Source organism: Dermacentor andersoni, chromosome 8 (genome assembly GCF_023375885.2).
Source record: "Dermacentor andersoni chromosome 8, qqDerAnde1_hic_scaffold, whole genome shotgun sequence".
NCBI lineage: Eukaryota > Metazoa > Arthropoda > Arachnida > Ixodida > Ixodidae > Dermacentor > Dermacentor andersoni.
In genome coordinates, this window is record NC_092821.1 from 102,630,180 (window position 1) to 102,654,537 (window position 24,358).

General features: G+C 44.5%; 1 long non-coding RNA gene across 1 annotated transcript in view; it reads left to right on the forward strand.

The window, feature by feature from the left end:
- LOC129384249 (uncharacterized) overlaps nt 1-5,885 on the forward strand; it is a 30,427-nt gene extending 24,542 nt beyond the window's left edge. The window contains exons 4-5 of the long non-coding RNA XR_008611991.2: nt 1,655-1,815; nt 5,476-5,885. This is a non-coding gene — a long non-coding RNA (uncharacterized lncRNA). The remainder of the gene's footprint in view (nt 1-1,654; nt 1,816-5,475) is intronic.
- Nucleotides 5,886-24,358: the final 18,473 nt, after the last annotated feature.

Sequence of the window (24,358 nt, forward strand, 5' to 3'; positions counted from 1 at the left end):
TTTGGAGCTGCGCCATGTAGTAAATTCGCATTAGCGTAAAACAGACTCTTGGGAGCTTATTTTAGGCTCATCCTGTGAACTTATTTACAGGACGAGTTACTCAGTTTACTGTGTAACACAATATTGTCTTCGCCGCCCAGACCTTTCTCGAGCCAGTGCTTGAATGTCGGTTTTGTAGAACACTTGTCAATACGTTAAGGAGTTTACTCGAAATAGAAGTGAAGGCTTTTACAGCGAAAGGTGTATATGACTAACATTCCCTACCTTTTGCGGCGTCCGGCAACAGAAATGAACTTTGCCACTTCTAACGAACTCATACACAATGAGTTTCATTGTTTGCTTTGTGTGCGATCACGCATAGATGTAGTGCGGCAGCGCTGATGTGGAAATTCAGGGCAGATTAGAACGTTCGCCGTGAAAAATAGCGTAACATCAAGGTTATCGCAGCATATAAGCATGAGAGGCATAGGCGCTAAAGACAGCTGCAGTGTCAATGAGGTGGTCACGCATAGTTCGTAGACCCTAAGAATAACATGCGTACGAGGAGCGCAGGAGCGAACAGAAACGAGAACGTAAACGGCACCGGCACGAAACGACCACCGATGAACAACGCTCCCACGATGCTGAACGAAAACGATAATCGTGAACCCGTGCCACCATTCCACTCTGGGAAGAGGGAACGTCAGCGAGAACACTTTGCTTTACCATTGAGAGCTTTGACTGTCGTCAGCCTTTGCTGCCGTTCCATCTTCACAGAGAGAAATGGTTGTCATTTTTTCAGTATTTTTCTCTCGTAGACATCCTTTCCGTGTGCATTTCACTAGGTCTCAATGAACGCCTTTCAGTTATAACTTGGGCCTAAGTTTTTCCAGGAAGGTAAATACGTTTCAAGCATGACGTAAAAACTCTAAAATAGATTTGATATTTCTAAATGCGCAAAATCCGGTAAATAATTCGACTAAAACCAATTTCATTCAAATTGTTTCAGAATGAATCGGGGCTGAAAAACCACAACAATGAAAACAATGCGTATATTCAGAACTACATGAAGTGTTTACGTCACCATTGTATTACTTAAACCCCAGAAGTTACTACCTATTGACTGAATGAATTCTGGGCTTTTAAGTGCCATAATATTATGTACAATAATATCCATTATTTCTATCAAGTTCCATTAAAAACCACATATCATAAATATTATCGCTAGAGTGATATAAGGATGATTTGCATATTTAAAGGCCAGTTGTTGGCGTCCATTTCGTGCTATACGTATTCACAGATTGAGGTTTCAAATGATAGATGAAGAGAACGCCCACACAGGAATGACAAAATTTTCAAAATAACCGGGCCGTCATAACATGATTATCGCAGTGGCATTATCTGGAAGCGCACTTGAAAGTTTGAGGCATAGTACCATTATTATCGTCCACACTGGATCATCGGTACGTATGAATGTAAAAGTACGTAGTGTGAATCAGGTAAATATAGTTACTCGATCGTGGTATCGGCACCGTATGTGGGTGCACACTACAGCCAGGGTAACGACAACGTATTTTCATTGATTGATGCAATAGGATTGTGTCAATTAGCCAAAGCAATTGGTAGGAAATCGATGCCCCATTTTTAATGCTCCCGTTTATTTCTATTGTTTCAGTTCATTCAGAGTACGGAAACTTTCTGCCTTCTGATGGTTAATAAAGACCAGCTGCCCTATACTTTGAAGGACTACAGCCCTTGCTTGAAATCAAGATACATTAAAAATACTTCTTCAGGAGCTGAGCGCACGTTAGAAGGCTACGAAGAAATGAAATTCCCGTAAGTCTCATCAAACTTTGTTTTTAATCAAGCTTCTAACAAGGGCATAAAGGTGGGTTCAAATTTCAACATTCAAAACCTAAATTGACGCAAGGATATCCGTGTGACTTCATTTTATAGACACAATAAACCAGAAATTCTTCAAATTTTATTAGTAAGCCATCGTCGCCGCAAGAGGCCTGTACTAGCTCTAGCGTTTAGGAACAGGAAACACCAGTTTTCGAGCACTTGAACATATTCAGCTGAGTCGAATCTTTTTTCCCTACCTTAATTGGCCAATACTGCCACATTACCATTTTCTCCAGCTTTAACTGGATAATCGCTGTATTTATGATCCCACCGGGCTCAAATACTCACTTTTCTAGTGATGGTCGTATTGGTGCGTTGTAGCAATAGGTGGCTGTAGCTAGCGATCAAGGTCTGCAACCTCTGCGGCTGTGCTTTTTTATTATTTTATAACGTTATTGCCGATTTCACACCAATAGACGTGTACCGAATGTGGTGTATCTCAGGTGTATCTAACGCGTAAAGCGCGAATAACCTTATGTCAGTAGGATCTTGTTGTCGACTTGCCCTGTGAGTTAAGATTCGACGGCAGACTGCTTATAACTCGAGTGCTGCTCTTTTTTATGAGGAAAGTTTGATCTAATACAATTTTCTTACTCGATTTGTACTTGCTGTTTCTGTTCAGTTTCTGCTATTACAGCCCGTTGGCGCATAAAATGTAACTTATCAAGCATATTAAAATGTAATGCGGTTATAATAGCCCCTGAGGAGAGTACAGCATTGACAAAAATTGGTTGATCCCTCTGTTGGAGCATTTGATCCCTCTGTACGAGCATCCGTTGAAAGCGCCTCCGTTGACCCAGTGCCTTCGGCGCTTCACCCTGCAAACCAAACGAGCAATTCCTGCTGCCGGTGGCGCTGCTTTATTTTTTAAGGCTCACCCACACCAGGCCGACGCGACAATGATTTCGGACTGCCGACTCTCGGCGCCTCTGTCGCATTGTACCAACGCCGACAATGTGCTGATGGTCGGCGGATAGCTTGGCGTTGGTACATGTGACAGAGGCGCCGACACTCAGGTAAAAGAAAACGCTGTCGCCGACAGCCGGCAGAGCGAGATCGGCAGACTGAAATGCATGGCCATGAGACTCGGCTTTTGTCATCCCAGTGGCGCTGGAGTCAAGCGCACGCGCCCATAGGGCTCCCAACATCAAGTTTGCTGACAGACGCCAGCGCGATTCTTTTCCCTCGTGGAGAATGGCGAAAGCATGTATAAGGTCACCGGTGGGGTAGCCAAGAGGCTCATTACTGTCGCGTCGTGAACTGCCATAACAGTGACAAGAAACATCCGGAGCCTGAGTGTCCAAGGTCCCGGCTTTCATTTGCACCGAATTACATAGTATCGAGAATAACGACATGTAAGTATTCTCATTGCAAGAAATATACCTCATCAAGTGCACATTCAAAAAAAAATAAAGCAGTCATTTCCAAACATTCTATGCCTACTTTCTTAGGCACTAGGCAGACGCAAAGCAGCGAAATGTTGCCGTGTCGTGGATTTGTACGCTTATGATTCTGTAACGTGAGTACGTGGGAAAGACTTTCGCTGGAGGTCGACACAGTGACGGAATGAAAAGGGACACAATAACACTTGGGTTGTTTTCTGTACGATCGCGTTAAAAATGTTTACCTGAATTGTAACCTGGCCATACTGAGTTGCGCGACCTATCGCACGAAAGAAGGCGTTTAGGCAGGCGGATTTCATATATGCTGCAGCAGCCGAAAAAACGGTATGTATACTGCATCATTTCCATGCCGCATCAAGAAAGACTACCTCACTCAGCACTCTGCGGTAGTACGCAATATTGGTTTATGTAAGAAATGTTGGCCACCAGATGCTTGGAGCACAGACAATGCACTACAGGTGATCGTGGAGGGCACGAATAGACTTGGTAATTGGGAACGATCGCTACTGATACCTTCATAACCCCTGTGGGTTTAGAATATTGCGATGAATATTTTTTGACAGTAAGCTGACAACAATCTTACAACCTAACGTTGAAACCCTGCGCCTGAAACCCATTTCACAACAGCGGTATCACAAAAATTTGAGCAATATGACAAGGTGACGGTTTCATATTGGTAACGGCGTATTTCTCTGAGAACACTACTCTCGTTTTTCTATTTGCGGCCTACACAAATACCTGTGTAATCTTGTCAATGTAATTAAAGCAGGAGCAATGATGGGTATAGTAAGTAATTGACAAAGCAGATGGAAGCATTTGGTAGTGCTACCAGTGGTAAGAATCTTTAGGTCTATATACGTTCGTATCGTAGCGCAGATTTTTTATTTCGTTTCTTACTAGACACGTGTTCAGTTGCAAAATTCGAAACTAGAAAAAACCAGCCATAGAGTAAAGGGATTTCAGCCAGGTAAATTCGTAACCGGTGGTGAAGCCGCAAGGCAAGTCAAAATAAGCAATTTGTTCGATAAAAGCATTCAACATAACACATGGAATAAACTAGTATCTGGGGAAGAGTGAGAATTGGTACCACGAAACATGTGTGAAATTGCAAAACGTCTACAGCAAACAGAGGTAATAAAGCAGTACAAAAAATTTAAGAAAGGAAAGCAATCCGTGCCTGCATTCTAGTAGGTGCATCCCGCTGGTACGCCGTCGTCTTTCTTTTTTCGCGATCACAAAATCAAGCTTTGAGTAGTGCTGATAATTTGGAACCCCTTTTGAGAGTACTGTTCCACACACGCGACAGGCCATTATTAATTAATTCTCTTCGCATTTTTTTCGAACTTAGCTTCATATTCTTGTTAATGTATTGCTGAGCAAGTTCTAAACACCTTAAAAATATTTGGATGTAATGTTCTGAGATGGGAAGTTAAAAATATCAAATTTTTGAATGTGATTCCCAATTGCATATTTGAACTGACGAAATCATGCAAGCATATACTTGACAAATACATTTCGCTAATGAGCTTATATACTCCCTGGTTAACCTTGTAACAAAACACCATGGGTCCCATCGTCATATATGGAAGCAGTGTTCTATTTTTTTAACTTCAGCTGTGTTAGCTGCGAAACACGGTATAATAGGTGGTGAAAGTGTAGGTTTTCTTTTTCAAATTACTTTCTGGTAATGACTAACTTTTCATCTTCTTGGAGCCGACCAGTCTGACATTTTTATTACATCGAAACCCATGACTTAAGCCGCTAATGTTTATTTTATTTGACAAGCACTGCCAGCCTTGTTACCAGGTCTTAGGCAGGAGTAGGCATTTGGAACAAAAAAAAGAGTATGAAATAAGATCAAACAAGATAACAGACACTGAACAAGAATCTGAATAACAAACAACATATGAGAAACCTTTTCACAATCCCGATTTGACTGGTAAAGATGAGGGATGAACGCTATGGTTTATTCACAAAGTGGAAAAAGAAAGGATGAAACCGTTATACAGTCGACAGTTGTGGCGGGTAATGCTTCCATTGGGAAATCGTGCGCGGGAAAAAAGAACTTTTAAATGCGTTGGTCTTGCAGGAAAAATCTCTAACCTTTTTGTTGTGATAAGAGCGCGTGCTGCGGTGGCTAGCCTGTAGAATATATAATGTTTTATCTATTCCTAATTGTCTGTTACAGAGTAAGAAGAAAAATTTCATGTTGTCCCGGTAACGGCTTATTGCAAAGTGTGGTGTTCTACCAGGCAGGCAGGAACCAGGCGGTTGAAGGGAAAGTACGCAAAAGGAATTTCTTTATTCCATGGACAAGGTAACTGGCGAGCGCCAGCGCAGCTGAGTCGCTGCCTGTGATAAGCTGAGAAGAAGTGAGCGGGCTACGCTCAGCGCCGTGGTGTATAAGCCCTTGTCAAAGGGGTGTGTCGCAGTAGCGTACGTGTCGGTTATCGGTAGACGTGCAGCCACAACGCAAGGTTTTCCAGTTCTGCGCCGTCTAGGAGAGACGATGAGGATGAGAGTCAGCTGTACGAATTGAAAATAAACCTGGCTGATTTTCTTTGGACTTCTTCAATTTTATTGTAGTTGGTTTGTGTGTGCGGATACCAAACAATCGCAACGTATTCTAGAATGGGTCGTACCAATGTTTTATCTGTCAGAAGTTTTATTTCAGGTGGAGCGTTTCCTATTGATTGCCTGAAAAAGCCTAGTTTCTTCATTGCTTTACTATAAATGTATCTTACATGTTCATTTCACCTAAGATCTGATGTTATTGCTACTCCCAAGTATTTGTACGTAGATACGACTGATAAAGACTGGTTGTTAATGCTATAAGTAGGGGTAAGAGATTCTTTTTGCGAGTAATGGTCATTGCAACAGTCTTTTTGAGGTTAATAATCATCTGCCATTTCGACCACCATGTTTATAGTGTAGACAGCGAGGTGTTTAAAGCTTCCTGATCGTATACATTTTTTTTGTACAACATGAAGACATCTGCAAAAGCTTTATCTTCACGCGTATGTCACTGATGACGTCGTTGATGAAGATAAGAAAAAGGAGCGGCCCTACTCACTGATCCGTGTGGAATGCCTGAGTGTAAACGTTAAATAATTTCATCCAGGTAAGTCGGCAAACTAATTAGTATTTCGAAATTGTTAGCTTCATGGTATCAACAATTATTTATTTTCCTCTTCCCGGATTTTGTGAATGAATCGTGCGATAAGTCCTCCGTTAGTTCTGATTTCTCAACGTATAGAAAATTTAATGGATATGTAAAGAAAAGCATTGCGTCTCTTACTCAAAACAAACTTGTCATATGAACAGGAATCACCGAAAAAGTAGCATCTCTGAAATGACGATGGGGCTGATTTCAATTCTTAGGCCATATTAGTATTTCTACAAGTACAAAATTTTGTCTATGACGAACGCATGCGGGATTCACTTTTAAATTCTTGCCACACTAAAGTGAATTATTTCCCTTCGAGAGCACCGGATATAGTTGCTAATTTTTGTGGAGTCAATACACTTGTTCATTATTCGCGTGCCTTGAGTTGCATAATTTCCTCCGGCGCTACCATTTGCTAGCAGTGCCGTCATTTTAATCTCTAGAGAAGCTACTCGCACAAACGGGTGTTCTGGGCTTTGATGTCAGGAACATGATCTGTTTTGGATGCCAAATGGAGGTGAAAGAAAATTCGGAGATGTTTTAGAGTGCGTACATATCACTCTGCGACAGTAACAAAATGTTTTGCTAAGCTGTGAATTTTTACTATGAAAAATTTTATAGTTTCTTCCTCAGTTTTATGCAATGTTTTGTGTGGAACAATATTGAAGAAAAGAAGCTTTACTTACTGTTGAATGCATATTATTTTTTTGCAATTTGTCTTTAGTTAGCATGGTAAGTGCCACCAAAATGATTAACATAACATCTATAAAAGATTTCTTATTTTCAGGGCCACACATTTCTCAATGCCGGTGAAGTAAGTATATCTCAATCAATTTGTTCTTTATTTCAGTGTCCTAGCATTGTACCAAATCAGTGGGTCTTTCATCAGGGGATTCATATTCAAGCAATTTTACATTCTAAAATACACAACATTTTCAAACAATCTATCCGCACCTTATGAATGAACTTCTATATGTTCGAAGCTTCGATAACCATTATGGTATTTTCATCTGTATCCGTAGCAGTTGAACATATTGGTGTTTAAGATTAAATGCGTAAATTCGATTAGATGCAACCATTAGCCATTTTAAGCAGGAGCACCATGTATTTATCGCACAGTCACGCTTTCTCTATTTCAGGCAAGAGGTGCTTATTCAAGAATAACTGATCTTACCCGCAGTAGCATCAGATGAGCATTACTCTACTGCACCAATTGAAATTATTCATTTGTGTCTCTTTATTTAAACAGTACCGCAGAAAATGAGCTCACTGGATAGGGAATAGGGACACTTCCGGTCCACTTACTAGGCATCGACGCAACATAAGCGCAACTGTATCAGTTTGTATAAGAACGTAGGGTTACGGTGTAAGAAAGAAGCATAGAAAGCCATCGCTAGGTATAGCGTTGCCATCCAGCTTCTTCGGTGAGGTTCTGAAAGTACTAGAGCTGGTAGGATATGTGGGCGCCACGCAGCCCTTGTGGCCACTGCTGCGGTTGCACAATCTAAAGAGTATCGCAAGTACAAGCCATCTCATAATGCTTGTATATTTCAGAACAACCACAGCAACGTTACTAGCGAAGCCCATTGATTATGCTGTAAACGAGACCAATGCAAAATCATCAGCGTTTCTAAGCGCCCAATAAAAAGATGAGAGACCTTCCACTGAACGTCTTCGGCTCATTGCACGGACTAGTGTATTGACCACGGTATGATATTAGGCCTGTGCAAAGTTACCAAAAGTTTCATCATGATACAAACAAAAGATTCTGATGCCAAACAGTCGGTACGATCTACTTGGTTCCAGAAAACGCTGCAATAAAAAAACTTAGGCGTCGTGTTAAGAGACTAGAAATGAGTGGTGTAGTACCAGGGAGCAAACGCGGATAACTGTTGTCCTAGTTATTAAAAGGAGAAAAAAAGAAACTTTATAGGCCGTGTATAGCCTAAGGTACATAATCGATGGTCCAGCAGAATCACTGAATGGCTGCCAAGGGAAGGGAAGTGCAGTCCTGGACGGCAGAAAATGATCTAGAGTGATGGAATTAGAAAATTTGGAGGGGTGCGAGCAGCATTCAGCCAGCGCATGATAGGAGTATTTGGGGATTGGTGGAAGTAGCCGTCGCTCTGCAGTGGATATGAAACTACGGTGATTATCATTATCCTAATTATGATGAAATTATTATGAAACTGAGGCGTTAAGCGTCGAACGAGCTTCTTCGCCTGGAGAGTTCACCCTTAAACAGAACAGTGTCGGGCGGCGGTGCCTGTGGCCATTTTGATAAGACATGAATAACCAGTGGCCGCGTGCCATTGAAACCACATTGGCCTGCTACCTAAGCATACACGCTAAACATACCAAATTGCTAACGAATAATCTTTAGGCTTTTGCAGGCTTCATTCTACGTGGCTTTCGCCGTGGCGCGGACAAACACAAACTTAGCATCTTGCGCCTCACTATACACCTGGCTCAACGAATCTTACCAGCGTGACATTAAATATATATCAGCTCTTCCCGAGGCACCTGGCCTCGAATTCGTGTTTCTCAACTTCGTTCGTGCTTGCATTCTTCGTATTATATAGGCTGATTGTAGATGCTGTGCTTTGTAGATTTTGTAGATTGTGATTTTGTGCAGAAGTTGTGCAGGATCAAGTTCCGCTCAACATTGATTTAAGTAATCCTGATTGACTCACGTTTTCGAAATGGTAACCGTTGTCGTTATTACTATTTCTGTGAAGGTACGTTATAGGTACTGTGCTTTTTTTATTTTTATTTTTACGCCCACTTTGAAGATTCGCGATGCGGGTGTGCGAGGCTGAGCGATAAAAGATGGGGCACCTCCAAGAGTGACGTTAGGGGTGCACTTGAGTGGCGCTGCGGATGACAGTACCGGCACGGCTGGCACGATGCAAACTCGAACAGGAAGCGCGTTTCCGAGTGGCTGGCTTCAGCGTTCACCATAGGTCAGCGTTCGGAGAGGCCCTTAATCAGTCCTGTATCGGCACTTGGAAAGAACAATTATATATGCAACAATAAACCAATTAGATAAAAAATGACGCAGGAATCAGAGAACGTGCGCTGATCCCAAATATCCTTTAGATAATCATTTAGATAACAATATAAAGAATAACTAGATAAAGATGACGCCAGAAATGAGACTAAGTACGCTCACGCGAAATTCGGGTTCGCTTCATTAAACGAGGGTCATTTTTTGCTTTGTTCATATGTTCTCATCTGTATATGTAAGTGTTTCATGACATATTCACAGCTATAAGATTTATGTGAACCTAATGCAGTGATCTCTTTTCGCAAAGAAGTTTTACATACACTGACCAGTTTTTACGATATCTGAAAGACACAGCCAAGCAGAGTTTGAGCTGCTTCTTGAACATGGATGGATGAAAATAACCATCAACCTTGGTGAATATGGTAAGACTTTATTAAAACTGCTGCTCTGTGCATCGTGTTACATTCAGCGGTGGCAGTTTGCATTGCTATGACTGCACTTAGGCCAACGGGCATGGAAAATGTTTACTGCGCTCAAAACCCCGCTAAATTCTTGCCATGATAATACATTTCAGGATTAATTCTTGTCATCACAGCATCTTTGAGGTGCCCCCAATGCACGGGACATGGTCGTTTCTGCGCGTGACTCCTCAACGTAATGCTGCCCCCGAGGCCGGAATTTTATTTCGCGAGCTCGTGATTAGAAACGGAACACGGTAACCACAAAGCCACCGCGGTGCTTAAGGCGCATCTTTCTACGTACGATAACTTTGCAACTGCGGTTAGGTTGCTGCCGACTCACACTCCATTGTTGTCCTGATCGTGGGGCTCATAACACAACAAAATCAGGCCCGGCAGAATTCAAAGAAATGAAATCTCCTTAGGGATTTCCCTTTGGCAAATTTCAGAACTATAACAAGATGACACCTCCTGCATAGCTCTCTAGCTTTCGGGGGCCCTTTTGAATCGCTATCTTATGGCAGAAGTACTTCAGCCCATCTATCCTTAAGCTCCGACTCAAAGCTGCTGCTACATAATTATTGATGACTTGTTTTTGCTTAACTGGCACAAAATTAGTTGACTACATGTCCTCAGGGTTAAGCAGCAGTGAATAGCCATGCTATTTTGATTTCATTAAAACGTTTATGGCAAGTTCTATTATTTTGACGCACTAATTGAAAAGAAGGATACAGCGGATACAGCGAAGGATACAGCCTGTACCTGAAGGGGAGTCAGAAAGGTTTATGACTATTTCAATTGCATCCAGCATGCCGCTCATTAGAAGTCGGTGTTTTCCTCCCGAGGGAAATATTTCTACAGAATATTATGATTATAACGAGAGGATAGCCGATGTACGTCATGATATGGCAGCTTGTGCATGCGCCTGTTATTTCAGAATTTCATCTGAACGATATATTTCCGTGGGAGTGACTGCTGTGCTGTTGTTGCATTAAAAACAAAGTGGGCAAGAAGGGGTGCTTTGCCTATGTGTCCAAGATTAATTTGCGCTAATATACCATAATAATGATATCTGAGCGTGAAGAAGGATGCCTGCATTTGCCTGATCCTATGTTTGGCCCGAAACCATTGGTGATCCAGTAGTCTTGTTCATCGGCGAAGATTTGAACTTGCAATACAGACAACTGCGACGAGCAGTCGGCATTACGACGGAAGCTGCCTAATGGAAACTTTACAGTTGTCGTGTAGTACATCGTCCTGTTCGCCGGCTGTGAAAATTTGTACAGTGCTCAACTTGGATCGCGTTGCGGTCGGCGCTTTCTCCAGTTGCGCTGAACTCCTTTCCCCTTGGTATTACATTTACGGCTGACTAATAGCCTAGTCAGATCAACTTCCTGGACACGATGGTCTACATATGAAACGGCAAACTGAGAACGACACTAACCGGAAGCCCACTGATAGCCGGCAATATATAGACTACAACAGTCATCACATGCCACACTTCAAACAACGAATTTTTGTCGGACAAGCGAATCGAATAAGAAGAATCTGCAGTGAAGACCACGATTATATACACCACCTAATTGACCTTAAAACAACGCTAGCCGAAAGAAACTATCCCCAAGTTGCTATCGATAGAGCTCACGATGCCACGTCAACATTGAAGAGATAGTCGAAATTGGCGAAGAAACAGCCCCAACCAGAATCCGACAGACCACCGGCCTTTATAAAAAAATATTCTAATGCACACCCAAACATTAACAACATCCTACGAAAACACCACCCTATATTATCAAAAAATGAGCGTCTGAGAAAAGCATTCTAGGGTGTACCTAGGGTTACGTATCGCCGCTACAGGAACTTTAAAGGTATGTTAGTGCACGTAAATTCAGCCAACAGCATTCCCCGGAAATGAAAGTATCTTGTCGCCCCAAGTGCAATACCTGCAGGCACCTTCAAAGTGACATTAAAATTAAAAGCACCGCAAATAGTTATACGCACGAAGGGAAATGCAGCTTCACTTGTGGAAGTTTGAATGTGATTTATATGCTTGAATGTTCTTTCTGTAAGAAACAATATATCGGTGAAACAGGACAATCAATGAACGTCAGAATAAACCGACATCGCGTGCACACAGCTAAAACACTTGCCCAAGCCATGGCCGAGCATTTCAACCAACCAGGTCACAACTATCATAAACATAAACTCTGCATCTTAGCCAAATTTCCGTTCTTAACGAGAAAGAAAATACAGAGTCATACCTTATCTGTAAGTTCAAAACATTGCAACCAATAGGCATAAACGTTTCAAAGGGGGCTTTAGAATGTATTCGTTATGCTAAATTTCAAGCTATAAGCAACAACACTTAGTTTGGTTTGCTCCCGTTCTTTTTTCTTTTTTTTTCTTTTTTCCCGCCGGCGTGTCAGACGATGTTGACACGCCGGCTAACACGCGGCGTTGACACGTGTTTGACAGACGGCCGGGTCCCTGGCCTTGTGCACAGCATTCCTTCATTCTCAATTCGACACGCTAACACACCTTCGCTGGTTGCCGCACCCACCCGCCTTACACCCTCTCCCCTTTAGAAGAACCCCACCTGTATATACTGTGGTGAGGAAAACGTATGTCGCATCATTGAAGAAGACAAGTCAACTTGTCGAAACGTTGGCTCCTGTTTCACCTTGTTCTCGTTTTGCTCGTCGTCTTGAATTTCCATCTCCCGTTTTCCCCGTGTTTTTCCAAGCTAATTAATCGTGGTACTTACCATGAAGGTGGGAGTCCTTGTGGCACAGTGTGATTCCAATTGGTCCTCAATAGACGACCCAGTGAGATTGGGTGGCGCGAAAGGCACTGCCCCCCATGAGCACCGAGTATTGCCTCGCAATCGCTGACCAGTGAATATGGATGAAAAACATCGATGTTAAAAAACTAATTGCAAGAATACGTGACTATAAAATCTTGGCTGATCATTATGCATACAAGAGACACAATATGAAGTGGAGGAAAGTGCGCGCCAGTGCCAGAGAAAGGTGAATATGTCAACTTTCTTTTATGTAGTCGCTGTGTGAAAAGTACATGAACTACACTATAAGTTGCAACAATGTGATGGCAATGTAAGAGAGTTTATGTTAGCTGCCTGCGTCACACGCTCAGAGGCCCCTATGACGTAAAACTATTGCAATATGTTCTTATTCGAATCTCCTGACGTCCAATTTCCGTCGCCACCGACGCAAGCATCGAGCGGTGACTCAAACGGTTGTCTAAACAGACCAATCAAACGCTCTCCCCGTTGATAGGAAGTAACTTTCGTTTGCTTTAAAAACGAATAACATTGCCTACACTGAGCGGCTTAGGTTATCTAATTCGCTGACAAGAAGCGAGGCTCACGCTCAAGTGGAGAAGAATTTGATGGGGCCGAGCCAGTGCACTGAAACTTTATAACCGAATGAAGAGGGTAATGGAGTCATCTGCGATTGGTCCGCTTTCCCTTACTTTTCCCTTCCTTTACAGCTTGCGGTGGCTGGTTGAAAATTCCAGCAGCATGAACGGAGGGTAAGGATGCCGCTGAAGCAGATCCTCAGCAAAGAAGAGTTGGCAGTGCGAGGTCGTAATGGCGCCGAAAATGCTCGAAAACGCTACACGGCCACGCAGAAGGCCACGCTCAGGCTGGTTCGAGTAGCCAAGCCTGAGCGATTGGCAGCAGTCATATATTATTCCTTTTGGAACGGGGCAGCCTGCAGCTACTCAGAAAAAGAATCAGTTTTGTTCGGCACGTTAATGCATCTTTAACGCGTACACGTCACTTTGACGCGATTAGTTTTTGCGGTTTGGTGACGTCGCGTGACAGCCAGGCGAAGTGGGCGCAGCTCGAAATCTTTTGACCAATCACTCAGTTCTAGTGGCCAAAAGACTCGAATCAGTAATTATTATTGTTTTCTATTGTTCGGTGCAATCATGCATAATCAGTGTGCACACGTCAAATGAGATGGGCAGCTATCGCGGATTAGGTGACGTTGCGAGAGAGACTGGCGAAGTGGGGGTGCCCCAAAACAATTTTAGAGCAATCGCAAAGGGCTGATTGTAGAATTGTAATAGAAGAGTTTGGAATAGCTTAACGTTATAGCAAAGCTGTAAGCAAAGCTGTACTCGTTGCTCGCAGATACTCAGAGTACATGTTTTGTAACCTATCTGCATGTCGTTAAAATATACAGAATCAAACATAGTACGTGGCATACAGTCTACAGCGAGTTCATTCTGACAATAAAAAGAGTGCAGCTCAGCACACGAACTTGTTGAACACCAGCATGTTGCATAAAACCACGAAACAAAACGTTACCAACTCGGAACATGGCACGTGCGATGAGAGAGGTAGCTCTGAATCATATTCAGTAAGTTGCCTCAGACTCACATTTCACACCGATAACAGAGAATTCGAAAGCGCCCAGTTGTGTCCTATGGCGTCTCCAAATCTTTAAATAGTGATTAGAAAGTCTGTTTGCGGACAAAAGCTTCATGGATATTTGTCTCGGTGCAAATAAAGTGTTGTGGGGCCTTATGACGTAAAACTATGACATGTTTTTATTTCAATCTCCTGACGTCACATTTACGTAACATCCCACGCAAGCATCGGGCGGGGCCCCACAGCGTTGTCCGAACAGCCCAATCAAACGTCTTCTTATTTATAGGAGGTCACTTTCGTTTGCTTTGAAAACGAATAACATTGCCTACATTCATCGGTATTTCTTATCTGATTAGCTGACAAGAGGCTAGGAGTACGTTCAAGTGGCGCGGGCTTGTTGGGGCCGAGCAAGCACAGCAAAAATAAATAACCGGATGAAGAAGGTGCTGCCAGCGTCCGCTTACTTAGCTTGTGATGGCTGCTCGAAAATCGCAGTGGCGTGCAACGGAATGTTCAGAATGCCGTTAAAACAAGTCCTCAGCAAAGAAGAGTTGGCAGAGAGGCGTCGTAAACGTGCCGAAAGCCTCGCTGACATTTATGGCCACGCAAAACGTTTTATCATACGCAAATAAACCCATGCTCTCCGGTAGGTGCGAGTAGTTAGTGGCTGAGCGATCACCAGGCAGCCACCTTCTACTCTATTTCCAGCGCGGCAGTCTCCGACTGTTGAGACAAAAATTCAGTTTTGTTCAGCATAATAATGCATATTTATCGCGTACGTGTCACCTTGACGCACTCAGTTTTTGCGGTTTTGTAAAGTCGCAAGACAGGCAGGTGAAGTGGCGCAGCTCGATGTCTTTTGACCAATCGCTGAGTGCTTGTGCCAAAAGTGCTTGAAGCAGTAATAATCATTTTTCTATTGTTGGGTTTCAATTAAGCATAAACAGTGTGTACACGTAATATAAGATGGGGAGTCTACGCGGATTTCGTTTGTCGCGAGGTAGACAGGCGAAGTAGGTGTGGTGGTGGGGATAACAACTTTATTAAAAAACCGGCAAATTATCTGCCTGGGCCTCGGCCGGCTCGGAGGAGGGCTGGAAATCCTGTCTCCTCACCACCTCACGGGCTTGCTGGATGGCTCATAGTTCATCTTGGAGGTTTGAGCTTTGAGCTGCGCAACGCGGCCGTCCACCACGTCGCAGCTTCATCAGAGGAAACTGCGTTTTCTCTGCATATAACCTCACATTCCCAGACAATGTGTCTAAGAGATGCGTGAGCCCTGCAGCGTAGTTTGCAGTTATCGTCTGAATAGACGCCTGAATATATCCTCCTGAGATGGACGGGGTTAGGGAAGGTCTTGGTTTGTATCTGCCTCCAGTCTACCGATTGGGTCCTGTCAAGTTTAGGGTTAGGGGGTGGATAAACACGCCTGGAGTTTTGATAAAAGGTTTTAATATTATAGTACCTGGTTTGCTCGAAAGCTTTTTGGCCAATCGCCAATGTTTCTTGCCTTATTGGAACGATCCATGTTTTTATTCTAGTGCAAGAGTGCAGCTGGGCAAAGCGTCTAAACTCTCCATTGAAACACTTTTCACATAAGTGGCAATTAATCGTGTTGTATGAAAACATTAGTGCAGAACACATTTCACAATTATTGTCAATAGCAACCAGAAAAGCAATTGAGCAGTGGCGGCAAGTGCAGTGACAATCCATAGTTCTTAAGTGACGTTTACTCAAGAGCTGTAGCGATAATTCTGAGACCTTGCTTGCTTGGTAAACATGCAATACACTCAAATGTCGTCCAACGTTTCTAAGCCACTCGCTTGCCAAGGCCGCCCGTAAGCTTGGAATCATGGCGACTAATCTATGACGCTGACGAAGTGACTATACGATACCTATCGAAAGACACAGGCGCATACCGGCTATGACATCACCACAACGAATTGTCGATTCTCAAGTTATGACGATGGTATAATGACGGCGACATGAAGACAATGAGATGTCGGCTAAGTGATGACGATGGCACAGCGTGTACCAATGACGATGGTGCTACAAAAAATGCTTGGTAGCGTTTTGTGACGACGACGCAATGACGATGATGGCATTTCGGCTGCTGCCTAATGATGATTCAATGAAAATAGCACGATCACGACTTAATGAATAACGAAAAAATAACATCGATAGGTCAACGAAGGTAGTATGACGACGAGGACATGGCGAAAATGGCATGGCAAAGGCGGCGTAATCACCACAGAAAGATGACACTTTGATTAGGATAGGCCGAGGAATAAGAAACGATATCGCTGCATCCACTAAGCTGGGATGACAACGACGGCATGACGGCATTGAGATAACATTACTGAAGTGATGAAGACGGTGAAACGACAATGTGACGCCGACAGAATGACGATAGTTGGATTTTGATGGTACAATGATTACGATGGAGCGACCGCGATGGCATCCTGACGAAGGTATGACAACGAATGCAGGACGAGACGACCTCTGTATAACCACGATGCAGGCACGATGATGATGAACCGGCACTAGGATAGGGGGATGATGACGAAGGCATGACGAAAATGGCTTGAATATGTCTGTCTAACAAAATTTGTATAGCGAGAATGGAATCGTGGCGACTGCATGACCAGTGTCGGATGGCCGAGTGACAATGATGAACCTACCACGAGGTCGAAGTGACTGTCCGACGATGAGGTTCGCTATGACAAGGGTGGAATGATCACCATTGAATGAGCAGCCATCAGGATAGAATGACGCAGAAGAGTAAAGTCGATTGTAGTAAAGTCGATTGGAGTAAAGGCCTTGTAGCGTTGGCATCGTGAGGCCAATAAAATAATGTTGCTGAAATGATGACAATTAAAAAAATGACAGCATAACGATGATGGCATGATCACATCCAGGTGGCGTTGCTGGAGTGATGGAAACGGTGGCCTGACGAAAACGGGATGAAGTTATTGAAGGGATGATAATGATAAAACGACCGCTTGAAAACAATGACCTGGCTTCAATGGGATGATGGTACTGAAGTGATGGCAATTATAAAAGGACAGCACGACGTCGATAGCATGACCACAATGGGATGACGTTATAGAAATGATCGCAGTGATAAACCAACCACGTGACGACAATGGGACGACGTTAGTGTAGTCATGGTAATGATAAAATAACAGCTTGGCGACAATCGCATGACTACTATTGGATGACGTTACTGAACTGATGGCAAGGATAAAATCAGAGCATGACGACAGTGGCACGACCACAAAAGGATGACATTATTGAAGTGAATGCAATGATGAAATGACAGCGTGACGACGACGGTATGACTACTGCGTGATGATGATGGTAAAGTGAGGACATCTTGAGGAGAGCCGGACGACAAAGCTGAAATAACGATGATGCAACGACCACGATGGCGTCACGACTCCGAAACCAGACCTAATGGCCCACGCTTTTAGACAACTTGAAATAACTGCATCGGAGTGAGCGAGTGAATGAGTGAAAACGTTATTGCATATAAACAAAGTAAGGCACGATGCTTGGGGCCCCTGTTCTAGAGTCCCACTGGCACGAGCGGCTCGCTTGGTTTGGTCCAGAAGAGCCAATTGGCTCTGCTGACCCTAGTCAGCAAGTCTTGCCGCCCACTGCCTATTATTCATTAGTGGAGATTGCTGTAATATGGCGGCTGTCTATTTGCGGAGGCCTCCTGGGACACTCCCATGTGATGTGTTTTAGTGTGGTGTGTCTGTGTACCACTGACACTCGTCAGTGAACCTCATGGGGTGTATTCTATGTAGGTGGTGCGGGTTCGGGCATGCATTCGTCTGAATACGACGCGAGTCCCTCTCCTGTTGGTATCCAGGTTGATTACGTAAAACTGTGAGTATTGATTGGGGTGCCGTTACATTGAGAAACAGGGGTCAAGCCGCTTGGGAGTCCAATAATATGACAGCGGATTAGGTTTGGTGCTCGGCGTCCTGAATGGCAAAGGCGGTAGCTGCAGCATCTACCACTTGTGCCGAGCTCATTTTGAAGGATACCATTGTTATGTTGTTGTTACATGTCGAGGCTATGGGGAAGGTGTCTGCGCTGGTTCGACTGGCATCCGTATATTACACTGCCAGTCCCATGTGAAAACGCTTGTGAAGAATCTTTACACTTGGCATGCGTCGTCCGGGATGGTACTTGGGGAGCATGTCTTTGGGAATTGGGGCCATCGCGATGTGCGATCGAACGTTGTGGTCTATCTGTAAAGTATCCTCTGCGCAATACTAGGGTCTCAGGAAAAAGCTTAACCACGCCAATACTTCCCTGGCCTGAGTTGAAGAACAAAGTCGATCTTTCTGAGCGTATAACGTCGCGACTGCCTACTCGTCGAAACTGTTTTACAGGCACAGTCCCTCGAGTCTATCGGTGCTAGCGCCTTCGGGGAGACTAAGGGCGGCTTCGAAGGCTTTTCTTATTGTGTTTGGCAGTGTAATCTCTAGGTTTGTCAAGGCCTGATACGGAAAGGCGTTTGTGATGCGGCTAACTACGAATGCGTGAACCAGGCTGATGGTCTCTCCCTCAGTTAGGCCGTCTCTGCTTTTTGCCACTCTCCGTATCATTCTGGCCATGTTTCCTCTGACCCCCTTTAGTTTTCAAAGGCTACGGGATGTTCCAGCATTCTCCTGTATTCACATCACCAATATTCTGAGTGCCTCCACTTCACGAATCGGTGGCCCGTCGAGAGTCAGTGATTAGCACCTAGTCCTTTCTTGCGTATTTCGTACGCACCCGAATGAATTCCGATTTTTTGAGTGCGCATGCCATGTCCGCCGCCCTCGCGTGTTCCGCGACTGCATCTATAGCCTTTTGAAGAGTTTCTTGCTTGTCTCGATAGGACCCCTGGTGAGCTCAGAACGCGATGTCATCGGCATATATCGCACATCCGAGATTCTGGTGTTAATCTACCTCCAGGGCTAGCTTTCTCATTCCAACAAAATAGCAGCGGGAGGAGCATAGCTCCGTGAGGGGTGCCTTTGTCAGGACAGTTGAATGTGTCGGACCTCGTGGCGCCTACTCTTAGAGGCCATGCGGTCACTGAGGAAAGAGCGCGCGTAGCTACAAATTGGTGTTCCGCACTACACCGCTACCAATACATTCAGAATAGTGTCGTGGGAGACGCTGTAAAAGTCCTTTTTGATATCCAATCATTACAAATTTGTCGTAGGCCTTTTGCTTGGGTGCAGGACCTCGTGCTTTAGTATTACAAGAACGTCCTGCGCCGATACGTGGGGTAGAAAACCGATCATGTTAGAGGGGAACAAGTTGTTTAGTTCTATGTGTTTCGAGAGCCCGACCTGCACAACAATTTTGAACAGTTTTCCTTCGCATGACGTTAGGAAGATGGGTCGAAGGTTGTTGATGTTACGAGGCTTGCCCGGTTTAGGAATGAGAATAATTTTTTGCTTCCTTCCATTCTTTTGGAGGGACGCCGTCCACTGTCCAGACCATATCATTAAAGAATTTGGTCAAGCTATTTAGCGTGTCCTCACTTAGATTGCAAATCATTGCGTTCGCGATCTGATCTAACCTTCGGGCCGTCTTTTTCCTGAAGGAGTGTGCCGCTACATAAACATCATGAAAGGTTATGGGGGCGTGCAGTTACGGTTGGTCCTGATTTCGCAAACGGGTTTGGTGGATTGCCCGGTTGGAACAGTTCCTACGTATATGTTTAATTTTGTCGGTCGTGTCGGCTTCTCGATCTTCAAACTCGTTTTCCAGCAGCTTGAGTGTGCGATTCGCGACTGTTTTTGGTCCTCCCGGGTCAATCATACTTCGATGAATGCGTCATGTTTTATTTGTAGTCGACGTGCCCCGAAGTGTGTCGCTAAACTGACGACAATTGCTGTTGCTTAACTTTTGTGCCTATTCGTTAGCTTCCTACGCTAGCTGAGCGATCGACATCCTGAGTGTGCGATTAAGATTCTGCCTTTTCCATCTTTTTGTGAGGCCTCTCCGGACTTGCCAGAGATGTAAGAGGTGACTTTGACGCCTCTGTTGTCGTTTTCATTGTTTTCGTGACCCGAGCGTGAATAACTCTGACCAGCTCGGCCCATTCTCCTACGTCTGTTATGCTGCCGATCGTTTTCTGTTCTTCACGAAATTTGGCCGAGTCCGATAGCCTTGCCGTGTCGATAGCTCTTTGAACCCTGGCTGCATCAACCGATATGCTTAAAATATAGTAATCGCTTCCTAGGTTTTCACCTAGGTTCGTCCATCGCGTCTCACTTTCGATGTTGGTAAACGAGAGGTCGGGAGAAGTGTCCTTGGACACGCTGTTAGCGATTCGCATTGGAAGATCTAGTTGGGTTAACTGGAAAATCCGTAGCGCTCTACGACGTCTGCTAACAAGATGCCCTTGGCATTTTCTCTAGTATAGGCCCAGCTTGAGTGTTGTGCATTAAAGTCTCCTAACAATATTAATTTGTCCCTACCTTGAGTGAGTCGCATCGTAGTGGCCACCACGTTTACGATATCCGCCTGTTTTTCCCTGGGAGCAATATAAACGTGGTCAACAATTGTTTTAGGTTGGCGCCTTTTGTGTGGCCAAATCGAGATTATCTGTTGCTGAATAGGTTCCCACAAAAATTATTTACGGTAATCGCGACATTCTTCTTAGCAAAGGTGTCTATTTGAGGGTAATCTGGGTGAGCATAAAACTCGTATCCGTTGAGTTGTTGATTTTATTTTCCAATTTCCCGAATACTGATAACGTCGGGAGGGATTCAGGCCGATTCTATGCAGTGCCTGAAATTAGCCAATTTATTTCGTAGCATACAGCGATTCCATTGCCAGATTTCATTATGTCCGGTCTTTGTGTTTTTGCCATTTTATTCATGGATAACACTGTCGCTATCAGTGTGCTCTATAGCTTTCGGTGTCGTGGTAGGAGTTCCCGGACTTTGACTGACCCTCATTCAAGGGACAACTGCGGCTGTTGCTTCCACACTATGTACCATACGCTTTAGCTAGTGTATCTCTGCGAACGTTAGTTGCATGTTTTGTGCTAACTGTTCCAGCGTTAGCGAATGGGCGCTGGAGGCGGTAATTTGTTGCATTGATGTCTGCGGTGGTGATTTGGAAGTGTAGTCTGCAATTTGTATGGGTTGCTGTGAGGTGCTGTTGTTTACCATGCGCTTAAAAGCTTTAAACTCGGCTCGTAGCTCGGCTAAATCATTACGAAGTATTTTGTTTTCTTTTACTATTGTCTTGTACTTTGGGTCTTGTGTGATTTGTTTATCTTTGCATTCGCAGTGGGCGATGCAACTTGTGCCAAGCTCACCTGATTATATTGAGGGGTGCTGCATGCAAGTAGGGCCCCTGGCAAGTTGCTTCTAGGGGCATCCTTTTTTTTTTGGCTGATGTTTTTGCTGCTGGGGCACCTTGGGTCGGGGTGCCGATCGTCTTCAATGGCCCGGCTGCCCGCAATAAGCTCGGCTCCGCGACGGCGAGCAGGTTCTGGAGCGACTGCAATGATCTAATCCATCACCGGATGGAACTCCAGCTCGGAGTCCACGTCTTCAGTGGTGAACCACCGTAGCAGGGTCTTGGTTGGTTTTTTGGGCCGCGGTCTTGATATCTGCCTGACTGGCTTTAGTCTTTTTGGACATGTGCGGTCACCCGTTGGGTGATCACCCCCACAAATGGCGAATTTGGGGGTACACGCTTGTCCACCGGCAGGCTCACTCCACACGAGCGGCACACCTGTACGTGGGGCTGTGGACATACGTCGGTGCGGTGCCGCACGATGCTACAGAAAAGCTCAATTGTACCGCATTGTGTCAGGGTGTGCAGAGTTTCTCCCTACCGAAGTAATAAGCACACATTGTCACTTGGCTGCTGTAGAAGGTTAGCAAAGCACTTTGTAAGTTGCCCAGCATTCTTGCGTCGATCAACTCCAGTCCCTGCGTTCGGATACGTAGGCTCAATCAGAGCACCACAGAAGGGCTGTGTGCTTCTATCCCGTGGATTACTCCCCGCGTCGTCGCTTCTCCTGCCGTAACATACGCATTTACCAGGTGTGGTCATCCATTGATGTTGAAGGCTTTATTGGCTTGCATGACTTTGGCCGTATCGCGATTAGGGGTGGATAGCCTTGCAATTTCGGAACCGAACTTGATCCTTAGAATAAAATTGTTGTTGGTGGTTCTGTCCTGGCGTGCCTCCATGACGGCTCTTGCCAGGGACTGACTGGTAACATTCTTGAGTGTAAGCCCTTGGTATGGTCTGATGACCCCTTTCAGGTCACTCTTCGGTAGCGGTGGAAGACGCTTGCGTCGTGGGCGCCCGCGATGCGCCATGGGTGTGGATGAGCTGGTAATCGGACCTGATAGCAGCAGGCTTCCTTGCGTGGAGCCTTGCTCGTGAGCGAGATTTTTATTTTTCTTCGTGGAAAGAAGACGCTCCCATCCTGGCTTCTGCTTTCCTTTCGTCGACCACGGTAGCGATTTCCATGTTGTTGCTGATCGTAGCTGCCTTATTGCAGTCGTGGTGGCGTGTTGCATCACCCACTTCAGATGCATTGAAATCCACCTCTTCTTGCAGTCGCGACGTTGTAAAAAGTCGAGGGTTCAATGTCGCAGCCGGAGCTCTTAAGGCCGCAATGCTCGAGTGCGTGCCCGCGCGACGGTGCCGGCGCTGCTCCCCTACTCGAATGTAGGCTTAGCAGCCCGATGCGTTTTGAAGGTGGAAATTGGGCACGCCGAGATATTGTCCAACTGACCTTTAGTTGGTCTCCACAGGTGCCAGACCACTCCTTGGAGATGGCGGTGATTGTTTCGGGCCGGTCCAAGAAGGTGGTCCACCCGAAAAACCAAACATGCGGATCCCTTTGTGGGAGCAGCCGTTTCGAACGGTGTCTTCTTCTTCAACTGCGTCGGAGTGAAAGGAGCGTCTATGGCACCATGACAAGAGTACGATGATGAAGATAGAATGATGAACGCATGATGACAGAATGATAGAGCGACCACGGTGAGCAGACCATGATGGTATCACCATGGCGGTGTGACAACGAATGCATGACCGGTGTATGACTTCGAAGGCGTAACGACGACGGCATGACCAGTGTTGGATTCCAATCATATATTGACGGTACTGCAACGACCACAACGGCATCATGACGACGTGTCCATACCAGATTTAACAAGCTATAAGTATTATTGTGCCAATGGGTCAGGATAGAAGGCGTGACGACGTGGTGCATGACGAGAATAACACATCAGGTAGTTCGATTGACAGCGGAATGACCACAATGACATCACAACTAGGAATACATATCTAGTGGGCCAGGCACTTGGGAACTTGGCCTACTGCGTCGGCGTGTGAGGATAGATAGATAGATAGATAGATAGATAGATAGATAGATAGATAGATAGATAGATAGATAGATAGATAGATAGATAGATAGATAGATAGATAGATAGATAGATAGATAGATAGATAGATAGATAGATAGATGGATAGATATATATATATAGATAGATAGATAGATAGATAGATAGATAGATAGATAGATAGATAGATAGATAGATAGATAGATAGATAGATAGATAGATAGATAGATAGATAGATAGATAGATAGATTGATTGATTGATTGATTGATTGATTGATTGATTGATTGATAGGCAGGCAGGCAGGCAGGCAGGCTCTAAACGGTTGAATAAGGCAAAGCATGCTATTCGTAATAGCAGAAAATTGTTTACGTGCACCACACATATACGAAAATTTTTAACCATTTCATTTGTATATTTTTTGAGCCAGTCCTATTTGTCTCGCACTTTCAGATATATAAAATACCTACCACGATAACGATCAGCATAATCACCGCAAGCTGCTGCCTTTCTTAGTTCTTAATGTAGGATTCTGTTGCGATATTTTTGGTAAAAACAATATAAACCTGCTGCTTTTGCCAGTAGCAGTAAGCAAACTTGTTTCCTAAATGTTCCAGTGAAGCCTCTTGTGGGGTCAAGTGAGCCTGACTT